General features: G+C 38.0%; 1 protein-coding gene across 11 annotated transcripts in view; it reads left to right on the top strand.

Annotated features, from left to right (window-relative positions):
• NUMB (NUMB endocytic adaptor protein) overlaps positions 1-20452 on the top strand; it is a 203041-nt gene that overhangs the window by 34604 nt on the left and 147985 nt on the right. For 3 of the 11 annotated variants that reach the window (XM_043556544.1, XM_043556545.1, XM_043556543.1), the window contains exon 2: positions 8012-8144. The exons of the other annotated variants lie outside the window; for them this stretch is intronic. The gene's annotated coding sequence lies outside the window, so the exon portion shown is untranslated. The remainder of the gene's footprint in view (positions 1-8011; positions 8145-20452) is intronic. 11 annotated transcript variants of the gene reach the window in all.

Genomic DNA, 20452 nt, shown 5'->3' with positions numbered 1-20452 from the left:
CTATTTTAACCACGTTATAATTTTTTTCTTGTAACTATTTCAGAATGTACAGTTCAGTGGCATTCAGTACATTCACATTATTGTGCAGCTGTGCTATCCATCTCTAGAACTTTATCTTTCTAAACTGAAACTCTGTACACATTAAACAGTAACAGCTTGTTCTCCCCTTCCCCCAGCCCATGGCAACAACCATTCTACCTTCCTGTCTGAATTTCACTGTTTTGTATATCTCAAAAACATGCAATCATACAATATTTGTCCTTTTGTATCTGGTTTTATTTCACTTAGCATATGTTTTCAAGGTTCATCCATGGTGTAGCATGTGTCAGAACATTGTTTTTTAAGGCTGAATAATATTCCATTGTATGTATATGCCACATTTTGCTTATCATTTAATCTTTCAGTGGGCATTTAGGTTGTTTCCATCTTTTGGCTATTATAAACAATGCTGCTGTGAACTTTGCTGTAAAAAATATCTGAGTCCCTTCTTTCAATTCTATTGGTTATATACCTGGAAATGGAATTGCTGGATCATGTGGTAATTATGTGTTTACTTTTTCTGAGGAACCACCATATGGTTTACTGTTTTTTTCCCTAATTAATAATTATAGATCTGCATTATCATTAAAATTTTTTTTAAGTTTATTTTGAGAGAGAGAGAAAGAGTGTGCATGTGTGCACACAAGTCAGGGAGGGGCAGAGAGGGAAAGAGAGCGAGAGTCCCAAGCAGGTCCGCATTATCAGCGCAGAGCCCGACCCGGAGTTCAAACTCACTGACTACAAGATATGACCTGAGCTGAAATCAAGAGTCAGATGCTTAATCGACTGAGCCACCCAGGCGCCCGCCCCTGCATTATCATTTTTAATGGCTGTATAGGATTTCAATGTATGGATATATCATGGTTTATTAGATACTTCTGTAATGGTAACAGTTTTGCTATTATGAACAATGCTATGATCATTCAACAGTACTATTTATTCATCAGATACTAATTGAACACTGGCTACGTGCTGGGCGTATGCAATGGCTCTTCTGTACATATATATTTAAACACATCCATTTACTTAGAATAAATTTTTTTAATGTTTGTTTATTTTTGAGAGGGGGGAGGGGCAGGGAGAGAGGGAGACAGAATCTGAAGCCGGCTCAAGGCTCTGAGTTGTCAGCACAGAGCCCAATGTGGGACTCGAACCCATGAACTGTGAGATCATGACCTGAGCTGAAGTCAGACTCTCAACTGACTAAGCCACCCAGGCATCCCTAGAATGGGATTTTTTACATTTTACATCCCTAGAATACATTTTTTACAAGTGGGACTGTTGGGTCAAAGGATGGGCATATTTTGAAATGTCTTTATTTTCTTGAAAGCTCTTACAATGATAAACTGTTGATAGGTAGAATCTCAATAGTAGTGAATAGGAGTGCCAGATTTTATATGCCTTATAGAACACTTATGGATCTTACTGATTCACATCTTACTGATGTGTTATATGATTATAACACATACCTTATAGAACAGTATGGATCTTACTGATATTTTTAGTATTTGTCAATCTGAAATGATAATTTGTGTCTCTTACTAATGAAATTTGCATCTTGTGCTTATGATTTTATTTCTTCTTTCGTAAGTTATATTTTCATGTGTTTCTACCCATGTTTTATTAATTTATAGGAGCTGTTTATACATTAAGGGCATTAAATCTCTGTTTTATATTGTGGATACTTTACTAATTTGTCATTCATGTCTTAACTTTCCTTCATGATGACTTTTGCAGTGTAGATGTTTTACATCTAAAATAAAGTTATTGATTGATTGATTGATTGTAATCTCTGCACCCACTGTGGGGCTCAAACTCAGGACCCCTAGATCAAGAGTTGCATGCTCTTCCAACTGAGCCAGCCAGGCACTCATAGATGTTTTACATTAAAAAAAAAATTTTTTTTTTAACGTTTATTTATTTTTGAGAGACAGAGGGAGACAGAGCGTGAGTCAGGGAGAGACAGAAAGGGAGACACAGAATCCAAATCAGGCTCCAGGCTCTGAGCTGTCAGCACAGAGCCTGCTGTGAGGCTCAAACCCACGAACGGTGAGATAATGACCTGAGCCAAAGTCGGACTCTCAACTGACTGAGCCACCCAGGCAGCCCTGTTTTACATTTTTATAGTCAGTCTATGATTTCTACTTTGGTACCTTGTTCTGGTGGTCTTTCCTCACCCTAATTTAACATTTATGGCTTTTTTTTGTTGTTTTTTGTTTGCTTTGCATATAATAGATTTCTAGAAAATGTCTTTTAGAAATAGAAATCTCTGCATGAACTGATTATATCTATGTTTTGGACTAAATCTAATATCATAAATAGGGAAAATGAGGTATAGAAGGTAGGTGAGGAATCAAAACTTAATTTTTTTTTTGTTTTTAATGAAAATCTTCATAGAGATTAATGAAAACTTTCTAGACCTGTGCTTGCCATAGAAAACAAAGTACATATTGAACCTAATTTGCTTTTTAGTGATCTCTGAAGAGGTTAGGGATGTATTTCCTTGTTCCTTATTAATTTAGTTATGTAGGCTATGGTAGATGGGAGAAATGATCCACCAACCCAAGAGATATTCTAAACATTTTCTTAAAAGTTTATTTATTTGTTTTGGGTTGACTTGGTGGCTCAGTCGGTTGGGCAACTGATTTCTGCTCAGGTCATGATCTCGCAGTTCATGAATCTGGGCCCCATGTTGGGCTTTGTGCTGACAGCTCAGAACCTGGATCCTACTTCAGCCTCTGTGTCTCCCTCTCTCTGCTCCTCCCCTGCTCGTGCTCTGTCTCTCTCTGCCTCTCTCTCCCTCTCAAAAAAAAAAAAAAAAACAAACATTAAAAAAGTTTATTTATTTATTTTGAGAGACAGCAAGAGAGAGGGAAAGCATGAGCAGGGGAGAAGCAAAGAGAAAGGGAGAGAATCCCAAGGAGGCTCCACACCCAGGGTGGAATCCCACACAGGGCTTTATCCCACAAGGGTGAAATTGTGACCTGAGCCGATATTGAGAGTTAGACACTTAACCGACTGAGCCACCAGGTGCCTGGATCCCAGAGATATTCTAAAAACAGACTCTCCCTGGGCACCTGGGTGGCTTAGTCAGTTGAGCCTCTCACTCTTGATTTTTGGCTGGGGTCATGATCCCAGGGTCTGGGATTGAGCCCCGTGATGGGCTGTGTGCTGAGCGTGGAGCCTGCTTGGAATTCTCTCTCCCTCTGCCCGTCTCCCCCATTTGCGCTCTTTCTCTCTAAAATAAAAATTAAAAAACATTCTCTCTCTCTTTTTTTTTTAAGTAGGTTCCATGCCTAATGTGAAGCTTCAACTTATGATCCTCAGATCAAGAGTCAGGTGCTCTACCAACTGAGCCAGCCAGGCACCCCAACCCCAGAGATATTCTAGAATTTACTTGCTCCCAAAATTTCTTGCACTATGTGTTAGAAGTTCCTGAAATGGATGTTGGCTCAACTGATACTCTGCTTTTTGCTTTTATAGTCATTTTTCCTTTTCTAAGTCCCTAAATCACGTTCCTTGAGACTTTTGATTGCTATTTACCTCTGATCACTTCTCTATCCGGTTGCCATATCTGGTCCCTATTTTTTTTTTTTTTTCTTTATTTTTTTCTATCCCTTTTGTTTCTTTCCTCTATTTAAACTTAAAGTGCAGTAAAGATTGGAAGCACTTTACTTCTGGCTTTAAAGAAACTAATCATACTATGAAATCTTCAGTTTTTATGTACAGATACTTTGCAACAATGTGTACATTTTAGGTTTCCTTAAACCCTTGAGTGTACAACTTTTCTGGATATTTGAGTTTTGCTAGCTACTTGGATGATAGTGTACATGTAGAGGAAGTATTGTCATTTGACCTAAAATATAATTATAAAATATATTAATATTTATAATACAATGATACCGGGGTGCCTGGCTGGCTCAGTTGGAAGAGCATGTGACTTTTTTTTTTTTAAGTGTTTTATTTTATTTTGAGAGAGAGTGTGTGCTCCTGAGAGAGAGCATGAGTGGGGGAGGGGCAGAGAGAGAGGGAGACACAGATTCCAAAGCAGGTTCCAGGCTCTGAGCTGTCAGCAGAGAGCCCGATGTGGGGCCTAAACCCCACATCGAGATCTGCGAGATGATGACCTGAGCCGAAGTTGGATGCTTAACCTACTGACCCACCTAGGCACCCCGGAGCATGTGACTCTCGATCTTGGAGTCGTGAGGTTAAGCCCCATGATGGGTGTAGAGATTACTTAAAATGGATAAGTTAAAACTTAAAAAAAAAAAAAGATATTATAAAAATGTTTTTGAGCTTTATGAACTTAATAGTGAACCTGCTTTGTGACCTTGTGACCAAGTCATTTAAGGTGGCATATTTTTTATTTTGTAAATTTAGATAATCTTTTAGCTTCCCTTTCCTTAGATAGAATTTTGTTTACATGGCAAATGGAAGAGCCAAAGATTTAAAAGTCAGAGGACCTTAGGGATCATCTGTTGTCTATTTTGTTTCTTCTACAAATATTTACCTGGTACTGTTTTAGTCTTGAGGATACAGTGAAGTCTCTGGCTTCATAAAACTTACAGTCTTTTATGAAAAGAAGGTTGTGAAGAAACTGTGTAATCTTATTTAAAGATTCCTCACTTCATTTTGGTGGGTCTTTTTTTTTTTTTTTTAATGTTTTATTTACTTTTGAGAGAGAGAGAGAGAGACAGAATGCAAGCTGGGGAGGGGCAGAGAGGGAGACACAGAATCGGAAGCAGGCTCCAGGCTCTGAGCTGTCAGCACAGACCCCGACGCGGGGCTTGAACCCACAAACCGTGAGATCATGACCTGAGCCGAAGTCAGACGCTCAACCAACTGAGCCACCCAGGCACCCCTGGTGGGTCTTAATATGCTCAAAAGAAAAAGGATCTCTTTCCTTATATGGCAAATCGCAATTCAAAAACTGTAAGGCAGGAGGAAGGGACCCTGAATTAGTACAGTGCCTCTCAAAATTTTCTTTGTATGAATCACCTGACGTTCATGTTAAAATGCAGAACCTGTTTAGTAGGTATAAGGTAGGGACTGAGATGGTACCAGTTGGTGAACCACATTTTGAGTACAAGGAATTCGTATGTAATTAAGAGAAGAGAATAGCATGCTACTACTTGGAGACGAATGGTTTGGAGCCATGCAGCACAGGCTTGGAGTTGTGAGTAGCACATCACACTTGGCCTTGGCAAAATGTAGTTATGAGAGCTGTTAGTGGTTACATATTAAGAAGGGATATGATATTAAGGAGGTAATCACCCATTTTTTGAAAGTCATTCAGAATTGAGATTGGATGGTGATTGGGTCTAACACCTTTGAACAGATACTGGGAAGTGAAAGGAGGATCTTCGGGTATGATGAAAGTAAATATTTAGTTGGATAAACAGAATTTATGAGTTAAGTTTTGAGTAGGAGGTCTTAATTTGTAATTGGGAAGGTTTCCTCTTTATGATCACTGTAATTGGCATAGCAATTCTAGTAAAAAAAAAAAAAGTAAAAATAAGTGTTTTGTTGTTGTTTTTTTAAATAGATACTGTAGTTTTTTTCCATAGGCATGTTCTTTGTGGGAAGTATGTCAGATTTTTGTCTTCCAGGTCTGAATAAAGCTTAAATGCTGTGCTTAAGTTTCTTTCTCTGATCCATTCCTCTAGGGACAGCTACTTGGAACATAAACCAACCTGGGAGTTCTTTTTCTTTCTTTCTTTCCTTCCTTCCTTCCTTCCTTCCTTCCTTCCTTCCTTCCTTCCTTCCTTCCTTCCTTTCAGTTTATTTATTTTTGAGAGAGAGAGAGTGTGCACCTGTGTGTGTGTGTGTGCACCTGTGCGTGTGTGCATGCAAGTGGGGCAGGGGCAGAGAGAGAGAAGGGGAGAGAGAATCCTAAGTAGACCCCAACCTGTTAGTGCAGAGCCTGACACAGGACTTGATCCCATAACCCTAAGATTCATGACCTGAGCCAAAATCAAGCGTTGGATGCTCAATCGACTGAGCCATCTAGGCACCCCTGTTTTGCTTTTTAAAACAGGCCTGCGTATCCAGGTTGTAATATGACAGGTCTGGGTACTTAAAATACACACTTAAAATTAGTTTTGAATGAAAACTTAAGAATTTTTACTTTCAGCTATTATAACTTTAGTTCCTGTTTTTTTAAAAAAGCCATTCGTTCATTCAGTCCTTTTTTTCTAATAAACTATTTATTAATACTTGCCATTATTAAGGAATTGTACTAGGTGCTAGGAATATAAATGGAGCAAACTTGGTTGTAAGCCTTCAGATGTTTAGAAGTTAGTGTACAAAGGTACCTCTGAGTGTAAATCAGTGTTGTAAATAATCCCTTTTGTGCCAGGTCATTAATATATGATACATTTTTAATTTGTCTTCTGGAAAGTATATAAACCAAATTTTTTGGTGGATTGTCTTTTGTTTTTACATTTTATCTATTTACCACAACTCTGTGTTATCTGTAATCATTCCTGTTTTGCAAGTAAGGAAATTGAGATTTAAAGAAGTTGAGTAATTCTTCATACAATTATAAAGCTCTAAAATCCCACTTAATTTGGGGCACCTGGCTGGCTCAGTTGGTGGAGTGTGTGACTCTTGATCTTAGGGTTGTGAATTCAAGCTCCACATTGGGTGTAGAGATTACTTAAAAAAATAAAATCTCATTTTTTAAAGTTTTATTTATTTAAGTAATCTCTGCACCCAATGTGGGGCTTGAACTCACAACCTTGAGATCAAGAGTTGAATGCTCTTCTGACTGCGCCAGCCAGGTGCCCCCACCCCCTGCAAATAAAATCTTAAGTAATAATTTAAAAAATCCTACTTAATTTAAAAATTCATTCATTCCGCTGTTTTACCTCTTGTATGTTGCAAGGTGTAAAGCCTCTATTACAAAACTTAGCATGTTAAATTGTATTTGAGGTTTATGTGTCTATTTCCCTATTAGATTGGGAGATTTTTAGGAGCAGGAACTAATCTTATTTATTTTGGGGCTTCCCCAGCAACTGGTAGAGTGTCTGTCACATTTTAGGTACCTAAAAAATGCTAGTTGAATAGTAAATATGTGGAATGTTAGAAGTAGAGGGGGTTTTAGAGCTCATGTAAGTTGCATACATACAAGAATTTCTAAAAAGAATTCTATATTGTTTACATAGGGCTATAGGCTTTTGATTTTGACTCTTCAAGACATTTAAAAAACTATACTACTGTCTATCACATCATCTCATAAAAGAAACCATTTTAATAACAAAAAATAGGAAAGACAATCTCAGAGTAAGCACAGTTGGTAACTTTACACCCATTTTTTAGTCATGGCTGGCATCTGTTTAAGGATTAGATTTCAGGAACCATTATCTAAAACAACCCTCTCCTTTTAGAGATGGTATATCTGAACCCAGAGAAGTATCAAAATTCTTACAGCAAGGCAGAATGATAACTGAGTTTAGAACCCAGATCTTCTAACTCCTAGCCCAAGATTTTGATCCAGTCACCACAGTCTTCATTACAGGGTGGGACTTAGGCACAGAGAATTTATTCTTTTTTTTTTAAGTTTGTTTTTGAGAGAGAGTGTGTGAGCAAGGGAGGGGCAGAGAGAGAGAGAGGGAGGGAGGGAGGGAGACACAGAATCCGAAGCAGGCTCCAGGCTCCCAGCTGTCAGCACAGAGCCCAATGTGGGGCTCAAACTCACGAACCGGGAGATCATGACCTGAGCCAAAGTCGGACATTCAACCGAGCCACCCAGGTGCCCTAATTCGTTCTTTCAGTAAGATCATATATCTAGTAAGAAGTAGAGCTGGATCTTGAATCTGCATTACTCCACTTTTGGTGAAACCTGTGTGTTCACTTACATGTAATCTTAACCTACTCTGCCAGCACCCATTTAGTTGTGGAGATGGAATTATAAGTGATTGAAAGGAAATGTTTATATTTAGTATTTATTTTCTTTCCTTAAAAATTTCAGATTTGGGGCTTCAGCAACTTCTTCCCAGGGAGGAGGTCCAGTACAGCTGCTGTTGCAACCCAAGGTCTTGATTCACATCCATAGATTGGAATATTGGTGTACCAGCCATCCTCAGATACCTCACTAAGGACAGGTATGTGAAAGAGTAAAGAGGAGAAAAGTAGAATGACTGTAATGTTTTCTCTTCCTATTTCTAGTTAGATACAAACAGTTGACTACCTTTAAAACTTGGCCCTTTATTCCAGTAAAAATAAAGCATTTGAAATCTTAGGTGAGTGGGGCAAAATATTTTCTTGATGGTAAAATATGTGTCAAAATGTTAACAGTGGTGAAACTTAGTGTAATTAAAGGTTTTCTTCTTCCTCTTTTTGTGCATTTTTCAAATTTTATTTATGAGCTTATGTTATCTATTGTTTACTTAGTGGTTCAAAACATACCACAGCATTTATTTTGATTATGTTTCTGTAATTTGGTCAAGACTTACTTGGGGGGGACAGTTTGTCTCGGTTAATATGTAGCCTGAGGTGGAGTAGCTGGAAGGGTGGGGTGGCTTGATTGACTGGGCAGTGGAATCGTTTGAAGGCTTGCACACTCATGTGTCTGGTGGTTAACGCTGGCTATTGGCAGGGACCTCAGCCTGGGCTCTTGGCCAGAACACCTACACATGACCTTTCATTTTGGCTGCTTGGCTTCCTCACAGCATGGTGGCTAGGTTCCAAGAGAGAGCATCCCAGGAGAACAAGGTGAAGTTGCATGGCATATTTGACTTAGTTTTGGAAGTCACATAGTCTTAAATCTGCTTTTTTCTGTTGGTTGAAGTAGTCAGTAAGGCCCACCTGTGTTCAGAGGAGGGGGTAGACATAGACCACACCACTTGAAGGGAGGAATATCAACATCTCATTATAAGAAGAGATACAATGGGATGGAATCTCCCATTGTAGCTATCTTGGAAGAATATAATGGGCCACAGTTTGTATTACTTTTAAGATGAAGAATATAAACAACATGTATAATATATGAAAAGAGGAATATTGGCAGGAAATTATGGTGTCTGAGTCCAGTAAGAATTTTGCGTGTGTTTCCTGTCTGAGTAGAGTAATGATGCTGAAAATAAGATGCCTAAACAGGAAGAGGTGAAATAGATTTTGAATTTTTGTATCAACAAAGCAGCATAATGAAAAATAGAGATAAAAATTTATAAACAAGATGCAAAATAAAATTCGGGGGCATCTGGGTGGCTCTATTGGTTGAGTGTCTGACTCTTGATTTCTGCTCAAGTCATGATCTCACAGTTTCTGAGTTCGAGCTCCTTATTGGTCTCTGTGCTGACAGCATGGAACCTGACTGGGATTCTCTGTCTCCCCCCCCACCCCAAAATAAATAAACATTAAAAAATAAGATCTGCATCTTCGGTTTTTTGTTTTTGAGTCAGAATTGACTGAGTTTATGAAACAATGTAGTTTATATTTATTTTAGTTCAAAGGCTACTTGTTTTTCCCCCCTTATTTTAATAATTGGAGAATTATTTGGGAAACTGGTTTCCAATATGGTAGATTTAAGAAACTAGTGCCAGTGTTATTGTATGCATCAAGTTTGCTTTTTCTGCTGCTTTTGAGGAAAACTGTGTAAGCTCTTTTTGGATTGTCCAATTTTACTTGCTAAATTTCTGGTAATTAAACATTTTTTTCCAATGGAACAAGAAAATTTACCAAGTTGTAGAGTATTTGGTTGTATTAATCACACTTACTCACCATTTATATAAATTACCTGTCGCAGGTTTGAATATAGCTAGTACTTAATTTCTGGGTGTAATGGGGTAATATTTTTAGATTATCCTCTAAGTATTACATGGAGATGTTGTTCACTATAGGTGGGAAATAAGCTATAATTAATATGTACTATTATATATATACATATACTCATTATCTCTTAGACCCAGAAAATTTTTTTGCTGTCTAGATATGAGCCTAATTTGGCAGCATTGGTTCAGTCCTATTTCCTAGGTACTCACAGGTAGATATCCTACAGTGGAAAATGACGGAGCCAGCAATTGTGACAATAGAGGTAATCTCAGAAGTTTGCTCTTTACTGTGAATAATCAGAATTGACTGAGTTTATGAAATAATATAGTTTATATTACTTTATTATTTTCAATTCAAATTCAAGTTAGTTAACATACAGTGTAGTCTTGGCTTCAGGAGTAGAACCCAGTGATTGATCTCTTACATATGACACCCAGTGCTCATCCTGAAAAGTGCTGTCCTTGATGCCCATCACCCATTTAACCCATTCCCCCTCCCACCCCTCCAGCAACCCTCAGTTTGTTCTCTGTATTTAAGAGTCTCTTATGGTTTGCCTCCCTCACTGTTTTTATCTTATTTTTCCTTATCTTCCCCTATGTTGATCTGTTGAGTTTCTCATTCCATGTGTAAGTGAAATCATGATATCTTTCTCTGAGTTATTTCACTTAGCATAATACCCTTTAGTTCCATCCACGTTGTTGTAAATGATTTCATTCTTTGAAACAATATATTTTAGTTCAAAGTGTAATAAATGGGAAAGCTGTTCTGTTTCATTTTTCATTTAAAAACAAGATGAGATGTTTTCCAGTAGACATAGATTGGGAATAATGGTTAGTGTAAAATATTGTATATTAAATAACAACAATATATGCATATATACACAAGCATATATAAAACCTTTTGTCATTAACTTACCTTATTTTTTGTTTTAAGCATTTTTAAATTTATTTTGAGAGAGAGGGAGGGAGTGTGTGTGTATGTGTGTGCAAGTGGGGAGGGGTCGAGAGGGAAAGAGAATCCCAGGCTGCACTGTCAGCGCAGAGCCCAGCACAGGGCTTGATTGATCGCAAACCACAAAATCATGACCTGAGCTAAAACTAAGAGTCAGATGCTTAGCCGACTGAGCCACCCAGGTGCCCCTGTTTTAAGCATTTAAAAATTTTTTTTAATGTTTATTTATTTCTGAGAGAGAGTGTGAGAGTCAGAATGTGAGCAGGGGCAGGGCAGAGAGAGAGACGGAGACACAGAATTCAAAACAGGCTCCGGGCCCTGAGCTGTCAGCACAGAGCCCTGCACGGGGCTCTAACTCGGGAGCGTCAAGACCATGACCTAGGCCGAAGACTGAAGATGGACGCCTAACCGACCGAGCCACCCAGGTGCCACAACAATAAAAACTTCTAAAAAACCCTATAGAAATTGCAAATATGATTGTGTTTACTCTGTGACATTTTATTCAATCCATGGAAGGAGGTAAATGATAAAAGTTCTTTTGTAAAGATGAATATGTAAATATTCTTCTAACATGCAAAAAAAATTTGAATAATTGTGGAAGGCAGAAATTATATTTCTTTGGGGTTATTGGTTATCCTACTCATCAGTATTCTTTTTTTTTCTTTAGTATTCCCATCTCTAAAATTACAGTGACACTCCATTGAAAAATGACATTCAGTTCATGCTTACACAGATTTTTGGCAAAACAGAAGTTGTGTGACTTTCTTCTCTGGAACTCCCCACCCCATTATTAAAAATTAGAACACTGGGGTGTTCGGGTGGCTTAGTTGTTTAAGCTTCCAACCTTCAGCTTAGGTCATGATCTCATAGCTTGTGAGTTCGAGCTCCGCATCGGGCTCTATGCTGACAGCTCAGAGCCTGGAACCTGCTTCAGATTCTGTGTCCCCTCACTGTCTGCCCCTCCCCCACTTGTGCTCTGTCTCTCTGAAAAATAAACATTAAAAAATTTTAAAAAAGGTATAACACCTTTTGTGTATGAAATATTTAACAAAAGTGTGTAAAATTTGTGGTAAGGAAGTGATTGGCATTGCATAAAATTTAGCATATTAACTCTTTTTTATTTTTTTTTTTATTTTATTTTTTTTTTTGTAGGCTGGTTGAGTCACTTTATTTATTTTTTTTTTCTGAAATTTATTGACAAATTGGTTTCCATACAACACCCAGTGCTCATCCCAAAAGGTGCCCTCCTCAATACCCATCACCCACCCTCTCCTCCCTCCCACCCCCCATCAACCCTCAGTTTGTTCTCAGTTTTTAACAGTCTCCTATGCTTTGGCTCTCTCCCATTCTAACCTCTTTTTTTTTTTTTTTTCCTTCCCCTCCCCCATGGGTTCCTGGTAAGTTTCTCAGGATCCACATAAGAGTGAAACCATATGGTATCTGTCTTTCTCTGTATGGCTTATTTCACTTAGCATCACACTCTCCAGTTCCATCCACGTTGCTACAAAAGGCCATATTTCATTTTTTCTCATTGCCACATAATATTCCATTGTGTATATAAACCACAATTTCTTTATCCATTCATCAGTTGATGGACATTTAGGCTCTTTCCATAATTTGGCTATTGTTGAGAGTGCTGCTATGAACATTGGGGTACAAGTGGCCCTATGCATCAGTGCTCCTGTATCCCTTGGATAAATTCCTAGCAGTGCTATTGCTGGGTCATAGGGTAGGTCTATTTTTAATTTTCTGAGGAACCCCCACACTGCTTTCCAGAGCGGCTGCACCAATTTGCATTCCCACCAACAGTGCAAGAGGGTTCCCGTTTCTCCACATCCTCTCCAGCATCTATAGTCTCCTGATTTGTTCATTTTGGCCACTCTGACTGGCGTGAGGTGATACCTGAGTGTGGTTTTGATTTGTATTTCCCTGATAAGGAGCGACGCTGAACATCTTTTCATGTGCCTGTTGGCCATCCGGATGTCTTCTTTAGAGAAGTGTCTATTCATGTTTTCTGCCCATTTCTTCACTGGGTTATTTGTTTTTCGGGTGTGGAGTTTGGTGAGCTCTTTATAGATTTTGGATACTAGCCCTTTGTCCGATATGTCATTTGCGAATATCTTTTCCCATTCCGTTGGTTGCCTTTTAGTTTTGTTGGTTGTTTCCTTTGCTGTGCAGAAGCTTTTTATCTTCATAAGGTCCCAGTAATTCACTTTTGCTTTTAATTCCCTTGCCTTTGGGGATGTGTCGAGTAAGAGATTGCTACGGCTGAGGTCAGAGAGGTCTTTTCCTGCTTTCTCCTCTAAGGTTTTGATGGTTTCCTGTCTCACATTTAGGTCCTTTATCCATTTTGAGTTTATTTTTGTGAATGGTGTGAGAAAGTGGTCTAGTTTCAACCTTCTGCATGTTGCTGTCCAGTTCTCCCAGCACCATTTGTTAAAGAGGCTGTCTTTTTTCCATTGGATGTTCTTTCCTGCTTTGTCAAAGATGAGTTGGCCATACGTTTGTGGGTCTAGTTCTGGGGTTTCTATTCTATTCCATTGGTCTATGTGTCTGTTTTGGTGCCAATACCATGCTGTCTTGATGATGACAGCTTTGTAGTAGAGGCTTATTAACTCTTTTTTAGTGTAATGTCAGTAAATACATTCACATTGTTGTACAACCCAATCTCTAGAACTTTTCATCTTGTGAAACTGAAACTTGATACCTGTTAAACAACTCCCTATACTCCCATCCCCTCGCCCCTGGCAACCAGGATTCTATTTCTGTCAATGAATTAGACTACTCTAGGTACCTCATATAAATGAAATCATACAGTATTGTCTTTTTGTGACTGGCTTATTTCACTGAGCATAATGTCCTCAAGGACATTTGATGTAGTATATGTGAGAATTTCCTTCAGTTTTGTTTTAAATTTTTAAAAAATGTTTGTTTATTTTTGAGGGGAGGGGAAGATCAAGTGGGGGTGGGGTTGAGAGAGGGAGACACAGAATCCGAAGCAGGCTCCAAGCTCCAAGCTGTCAGCACAGAGCCTGATGCGGTGCTCGAACTCACGAACCGTGAGATCATGACCTGAGCTGAAGTCGGAAGCTCCACCAACTGAGCCACCCAGGCGCCCCAGAATTTCCTTCATTTTTAAGGCTAAATAATATTCTATTATATGTATATACCACATTTTTTTATCCATTCTATAAAAATAGTTTCACTTGTTCCTTTCCAAGTTGGATTTATTTTATTTTTTTTCTTAATTCTCTAGCTAGAATGTCTAGTACAGTGTTGAATAGGACATTGTTTTTTAATGCTTTTTTTTTTTTTTTTTTTTTTTTTTTTGAGAGCATGCAAGCAGGGAAGAGGGGCAGAGGGAAAGAGAATCTTAGGTAGGCTCCACACTGAGTGTGGAGCCTGGCTCAGGGCTCAGTCCCATACCCATGACCTGAGCTGAAATCAAGAATTGGACACTCAACTGACTGAATGACCTGGGCACCCTTAATGCATAACTATTTATAGTGTTTAATAGAGCTAGGCTTATTTTCTGCATTTTGCCAGGGAGGTCTTGCCTTTTGACGCATAGGATGATGTTTCATGTTACGTGAAGTACTAAGTTTTCTTTTTGTCAATTCAGTAATATTGTAATAGCTTAATCGTTCATCAAGACAAGATTATTTTACATTATAAGGTATTGTTAAAAGTATAGATTTATCTTGATTTTAACCTGATTATAATATTAAAAAAAAATTTTTTTAAGGTTTATTTTATTTTTGAGACAGAGACAGAGCATGAACGGGGGAGGGGCAGAGAGAGAGGGAGACACAGAATCGGAAGCAGGCTCCAGGCTCTGAGCCGTCAGCCCAGAGCCCAATGCAGGGCTCGAACTCACAGACAGCGAGATCGTGACCTGAGCTGGAGCCGGACGCTTAACCAACTGAGCCACCCAGGCACCCTGTTAACCTGATTATAATATTTTAAAGAAATGTTAGCTTCTGAGAAAGTTTGGAAGTTTACTAACTCCAAGTTACTTTTACAAATTTACAAATTGAGGAGTCTGTATCAGAGGATTGACAGTAAAAACTTCCTAGGTCCCTATTCATTAGGATACAGATTGTATGTTAATCAGTAAACATTCATATTAGTGATCTAAGGATAAGAGAAGTGAACAGGTGAGGAAAATTGTTGAGGTCTGATTGGAAGAAAGTCATGCTGTCATTAATGGAGATATTTTACAGAGATGTTTTTCTTTCATCATCTGTGGAAAAGAAAACTTGTTCATTAATTCTGAATTTCAAATAACTGTTTGAATTTATAAGAAAAAACTATAAGAAGCCTTTTCTGACTATAGCAGGAGGAAATCAGAACTCCCCCTCCCACTGGGATAATTTAATCTTTGGAAAAAGGAGACTAAGAATTTTGACATCTTTGAATCTCTTGAAAGTCTTAAAACTGGATAAATATCAGGAAAGTCCAATTTTGACAGTAGTTAGAGGTAAATTAGAAAATCAGTGCTTAAGGGGCGCCTGGGTGGCTCAGTCGGTTAAGCGGCCGACTTCGGCTCAGGTCATGATCTCGCGGTCCGTGAGTTCGAGCCCCGCGTCGGGCTCTGTGCTGACAGCTCAGAGCCTGGAGCCTGTTTCAGATTCTGTGTCTCCCTCTCTCTGACCCTCCCCCATTCATGCTCTGTCTCTCTCTGTCTTAAAAATAAATAAACGTTAAAAAAAACTTTTGAAAAAAAAAATCAGTGCTTAATAAAACCAGGGTTAGAATGAGCAGTGAGGGGTGAGTTAAAGATTAATCAGGTATTTTGACATTGATATTTAAGTCACATCTCCTCTTTTTGAGTATTATGCGTTAATACTAGTTTATATATATTAAAAAGTTCTGTTTAACAGAAAAACATAATGGAATGAAAAATGTGTTATTTTCAGAGTCTATTAATCATATAAGAAAAAGTGGTTATACATATCATAAAACTGTACCACTGTCCAGCATGTTGCATTTTATCTGATTTGTGACACATTGATTAAGAAGTAAAGGAGAATAGAGGCTTGAGCACCTTACAGAGCTAAGTCTGTAAAGTAATGACAATGCCATAAGAAGGAATTTCTCAGATCTCAGGGTACTAAATTAAAATTAACTCTTGGGGCATCTGGGTGTCTCAGTCAATTAAACATCTGACTCTTGGTTTTGGCTCAGGTCATGATCTCACGACTCGCAAGTTTGAGCCCCGCATAGGTTCTGTGCTGATAGTGCTGAGCTTGCTTGGGATTTTCTCTCTCCCTCTCTCTCTCAAAATAAATAAATAAACATTTAAAAATAAAAAAATTCTTTCACCAGAGCAAAGCTGAGATTGTATTGATTGGGTCTGGTTTTTGGAATTTTAAGATTAATAAGAATATTGTTTATTTTATTGATGTAATATGTACCTGTTAAATATGTAATCTCAGTAATTTTTGATGTGATAATTTGATAGCCTTACTCTGCATTTTAACTTGAAGCAAGTCCTCTTTGCGTTCTCATTATCACTGTCTTACATTTAGGTCTCCATGGTGTCTTTTGACTGTCAATTAGGCCCCTTAACAACCTTTTTACTTCCACCTTTCTGTTTTCTAGGCAATTAGGAACTTACTTTGCATAGATTTCTACATTAAAATATTCACATTATGTTTAGTTTTTGTTTTCAAGCAGTTTTATTGACAAATAATTCATATACATAAAATTCACTTGTAAGGGTACAAATCAGTGATTTTTAGTAAATTTACAAAGTTGTATAGTCATCACCACAATTCAGTTTTAGAACATTTTCATCACCTCCTAGAAATCCCTTCTGCCTATTTGTAGTCAATTCTTATTTCTAACCCCAGCCTCAGGTAATCATAAATCTACTTTCTGTCTCTAAAAATTTGCTTTTCCTGGAGATTTGATATAAATGGAATCATACAACATGTGGTCTTGTGTCCAGCTTCTTTTACTTATCTTAATGTTCTTGAGGGCCATTATATTGTAGCATGTATCAGCATTGTTCCTTTTTATTATTGAGTAGTATGCTGTTGTATGGATACACCAATTTTATTTATTTATTTATGAATTTATAAATTTATGATTTTATTTTATTAAATTTTTTAAAAGTTTGTTTTGAGAAACAGAGAGAGTGAGTGGGGAAGGGGCAGAGAGAGAGAGTGAGAGAGAATCCCAAGCAGGCTCTGCACTGTCAGCACGGAGTCTGATCTCAAAGCCACAAACTATGAGATCATGACCTGAACTGAAACCAGGTGTCAGATGCTCAACTGACTGAGCCATCCAGGCACCCCTGATTTTATTTTTAAGTGATCTCTACACCCAGCATGGGGCTTGAACCTGCAACCCTGATATCAGGAGTCACATGCTCTACTGACTGACCCAGCCAGGCATATACCATCTAATGCTGGATATACCAATTTAAAAAGTTAATTCATCAGTTGATGGGCGTTTGAATTATTTCTACTTTTCATCTATTATTTTATTTATTATGTCATCATTTAAACACTTTCTACTTTGTACATTTAATATATGTATACATTTAATACATTTGACCATAATGTCTAAATGTAATAAATATACATATATTGAGGGGATATACTCAAAAGTTTTTAGTAATGCGTATGGGATCAAAAAAGTTTGGAAGTCACTGTTCTAGTCCACAACAGTCAGAAAATAGAAAACATCTAGAATTATCCTTAGTCACAGGTCTGATTGTACCATTCATAATTATACTTTGCTATCTGTGAACAAAAGGTAAATTTCTTAATGTGATGTTTAAGGAGGTGTACCTTTATGGACCTACACTTTTTATCTGTTTTCTAGCTACACTTCAATCTTACAGCTCAGTGCTTCTGTTTATTTTTACGGGGTTTTTTTTTTTCAGTGCTTCCTTTAAGATTATTCTCACCAAATTCCTTGTAGTTCCTTTAATATACGATGCTCTTCTGCCTTTGAGCTTTTGCCAGCTCTTCCTACTTCCCAGAATGCTGTGTCCTGCCCACCTTGTCTTTTTAGGGGTACCACAATATATCATTTAAGCTCCAGCTAAATCACTTCTCTGAAGTGCTCCCTAGCTTGTCCATTGAATTGCTTCATCTTCTGCAATAACTCTGTATCTAGTATGTACCTTTATTATAGCAGCTCTCAAACTAAATTGCAGTTATTTACTACATCCTCTCCTAGACTGCTACCTCCTTGAGGACAAAGAAGGGGCCTTATTCATCCAATACTTATTGCTTAAGTGAATGGAATAGCCTTATGAATGAGGCACTTGGATGACCCTGATAGTGATTACTTCTGGATGGAGCTCTACCCATTATCTCAGTTTTCAAAGTTTTTGTTATGTATTACATTGGGTCCATACCTACATAAGTTGAGGGTGAGCTCAGAGTTCATAAACAACTTTATGGACTCGTTTCCCTGAGGACACAGAGAAAAGGAAAAAAAAAATGGAGTTTGTCCTGTCCACTTGGAGGCAAGGGCTCCATTGAATGGAGAGGAAGGTTCCCCTCTAAATTTTCACCCCTGGAGGCTTTCTATTTTCAGATACTCTTGCTGCTGCTGCTGCTGCTGCTGCTGCTGCTGCTGCTGCTTTGCTGTACTCACCACAGAAGACCTGGGGACTGGAACATGAAAGGATGGGGAGAAAGAGAGGAAAAATTCCCAAAGGATTTGGGAATCCTCACTTTTTCTGAGCGTTACACGTTCCCTTTTCTAGCTTTGAGCGAGAGCTAGAGGGCTTCTTCTGTATTTCTCACCACCTGCGCCATAGTGCTCACTTCTGAGTTTTGGATTGTGTTGAGTTTAGGCTGGAAAATACTAGAGGAAAGAAATGTTAAGTTCACAGCAGGTTCAGTGATACTTTGAATTCTGGTGCTGTTCCCAAATCCACCTGTAATATTTACTTTTCAGGGTCTTCAAATAGTTGTTGATGCATACTGTCCAGGTTTTATAATTCAGTGAGAGATAAAGGGAGGTGTTTGTTTATCCTATTACCAAACAAGAAGTCTTCTCAGTACTTTGGTTTTAACATTTTATTTTGATATAGTTCTAGATTCATAGGAAGTTGTAAAAAGAGGAGAGGTCTGGTGTGACTTTTACCTAGTTTTCCCCAGTGGTTATATTTTACATAGTTATAGCAAAATACCCAAGCCAGGAAACTAACATTAATGCCAACTTTTATTATGAGACATTTCAAGTGTGTAAGAATGTTGAAAGAAGAGTACATTGAACATCTGTATCTCTCTGATAATTCAGTAACTTAAATATTTTGTCATACTTTATATATATGCTTTATATATATATTCTAATACATGTGTATTTTTTTCTGTGAACCATGAAAGAAAGTTGCAGGCATCATTATACTTCATCCCTAAGTACTTAAGTGTCCATCTTCTTAAAAAAAAGGTCATTATACTTCAATAAATATGTAATAAAAGCAAATTATTTTTCTATTTAACTCCCAATACCATATCATACCTAAGAATATTAGCAATATGAATTTGGGAAGACAGTGGTCTTAATGTTTCCAGGTTTTTGTTTTGAAGTTTACTCTTTTTTTTTTTTTTAATTTTTTTTTTCAACGTTTATTTATTTTTGGGACAGAGAGAGACAGAGCATGAACGGGGGAAGGGCAGAGAGAGAGGGAGACACAGAATCGGAAACAGGCTCCAGGCTCTGAGCCATCAGCCCAGAGCCCGACGCGGGGCTCGAACTCACGGACCGCAAGATCGTGACCTGGCTGAAGTCGGACGCTTAACCGACTGCGCCACCCAGGCGCCCCTGAAGTTTACTCTTGAAGGCTTAAGTTATTATTTGAGGGGATGGCCCTCTTGATGATATATTCTTGGTAATTGTTTTGAGAGTCTGAGCTCCTACCATGTGTGCAATTCAGAGCCCCTGGATCTTCCTGATTCTGTATTCTTGTTTTCTGTCATTCTTCCCTCAGCTCAGACTTCCTAAGCTGTCTGAGCAAATACTTAGAATAGTCCTTATCAGGAGATTATAACTTTGTCAGACTGATTTAGGACTAGCAAGTAACTTTGGTTTTAGTTATTTGTCAGGAAATTACAGTTAAAGTTGTGGTAGAGTTTCTGATATGGTGGTGTATAAGGATTGTATCCAACTCTAAGTAATTGAAAACCTGACTACAAGGCTTAAACAAAGAAAGGTCTGTTTTTCTTACATAATTCTGGAAGTAGGCAGTTGCTCATGTTGTTTCAGTGGCTTAACAATGTTGGGACCCATATCTTTGTGATTTGCTTGGCCTTCATGGCCCTAAGACAGCTCCAGCTCCAGACTTCCACCCACATTTAAGGAGGAAGGCAAAAGGTCCAGGCTGAGCAAAAGCTTTCCTATTAGTGCTTCTAGCAAGTTACTTCTAATGTCTCCTGGGCCCAAATTGGGTCATATAGTCACTTCTAACTGTAAGTAGCTTTTGGCCTCTATAGTGAGAGGCAAGGAGGAAGGAAGGATTTGGGAATGGCAGCCAGTTTAGGCAGCCAGTTAATAGAATCTGTCACAATTATATGATTGCATTCATTTTCCTTCAAAAATTCATTTGACTTCAGTACGATATTTGGTACATAGGTGCTTTATGAATATATAGTAACATCTTACTGGGTATTGTGGGAAACAAAAGGAATTTTACTAATATTATATATATATCTTAAAATAT

Source organism: Prionailurus bengalensis, chromosome B3 (genome assembly GCF_016509475.1).
Source record: "Prionailurus bengalensis isolate Pbe53 chromosome B3, Fcat_Pben_1.1_paternal_pri, whole genome shotgun sequence".
Taxonomy (NCBI): domain Eukaryota; kingdom Metazoa; phylum Chordata; class Mammalia; order Carnivora; family Felidae; genus Prionailurus; species Prionailurus bengalensis.
This window is presented reverse-complemented; position numbering and strand designations above follow the sequence as displayed.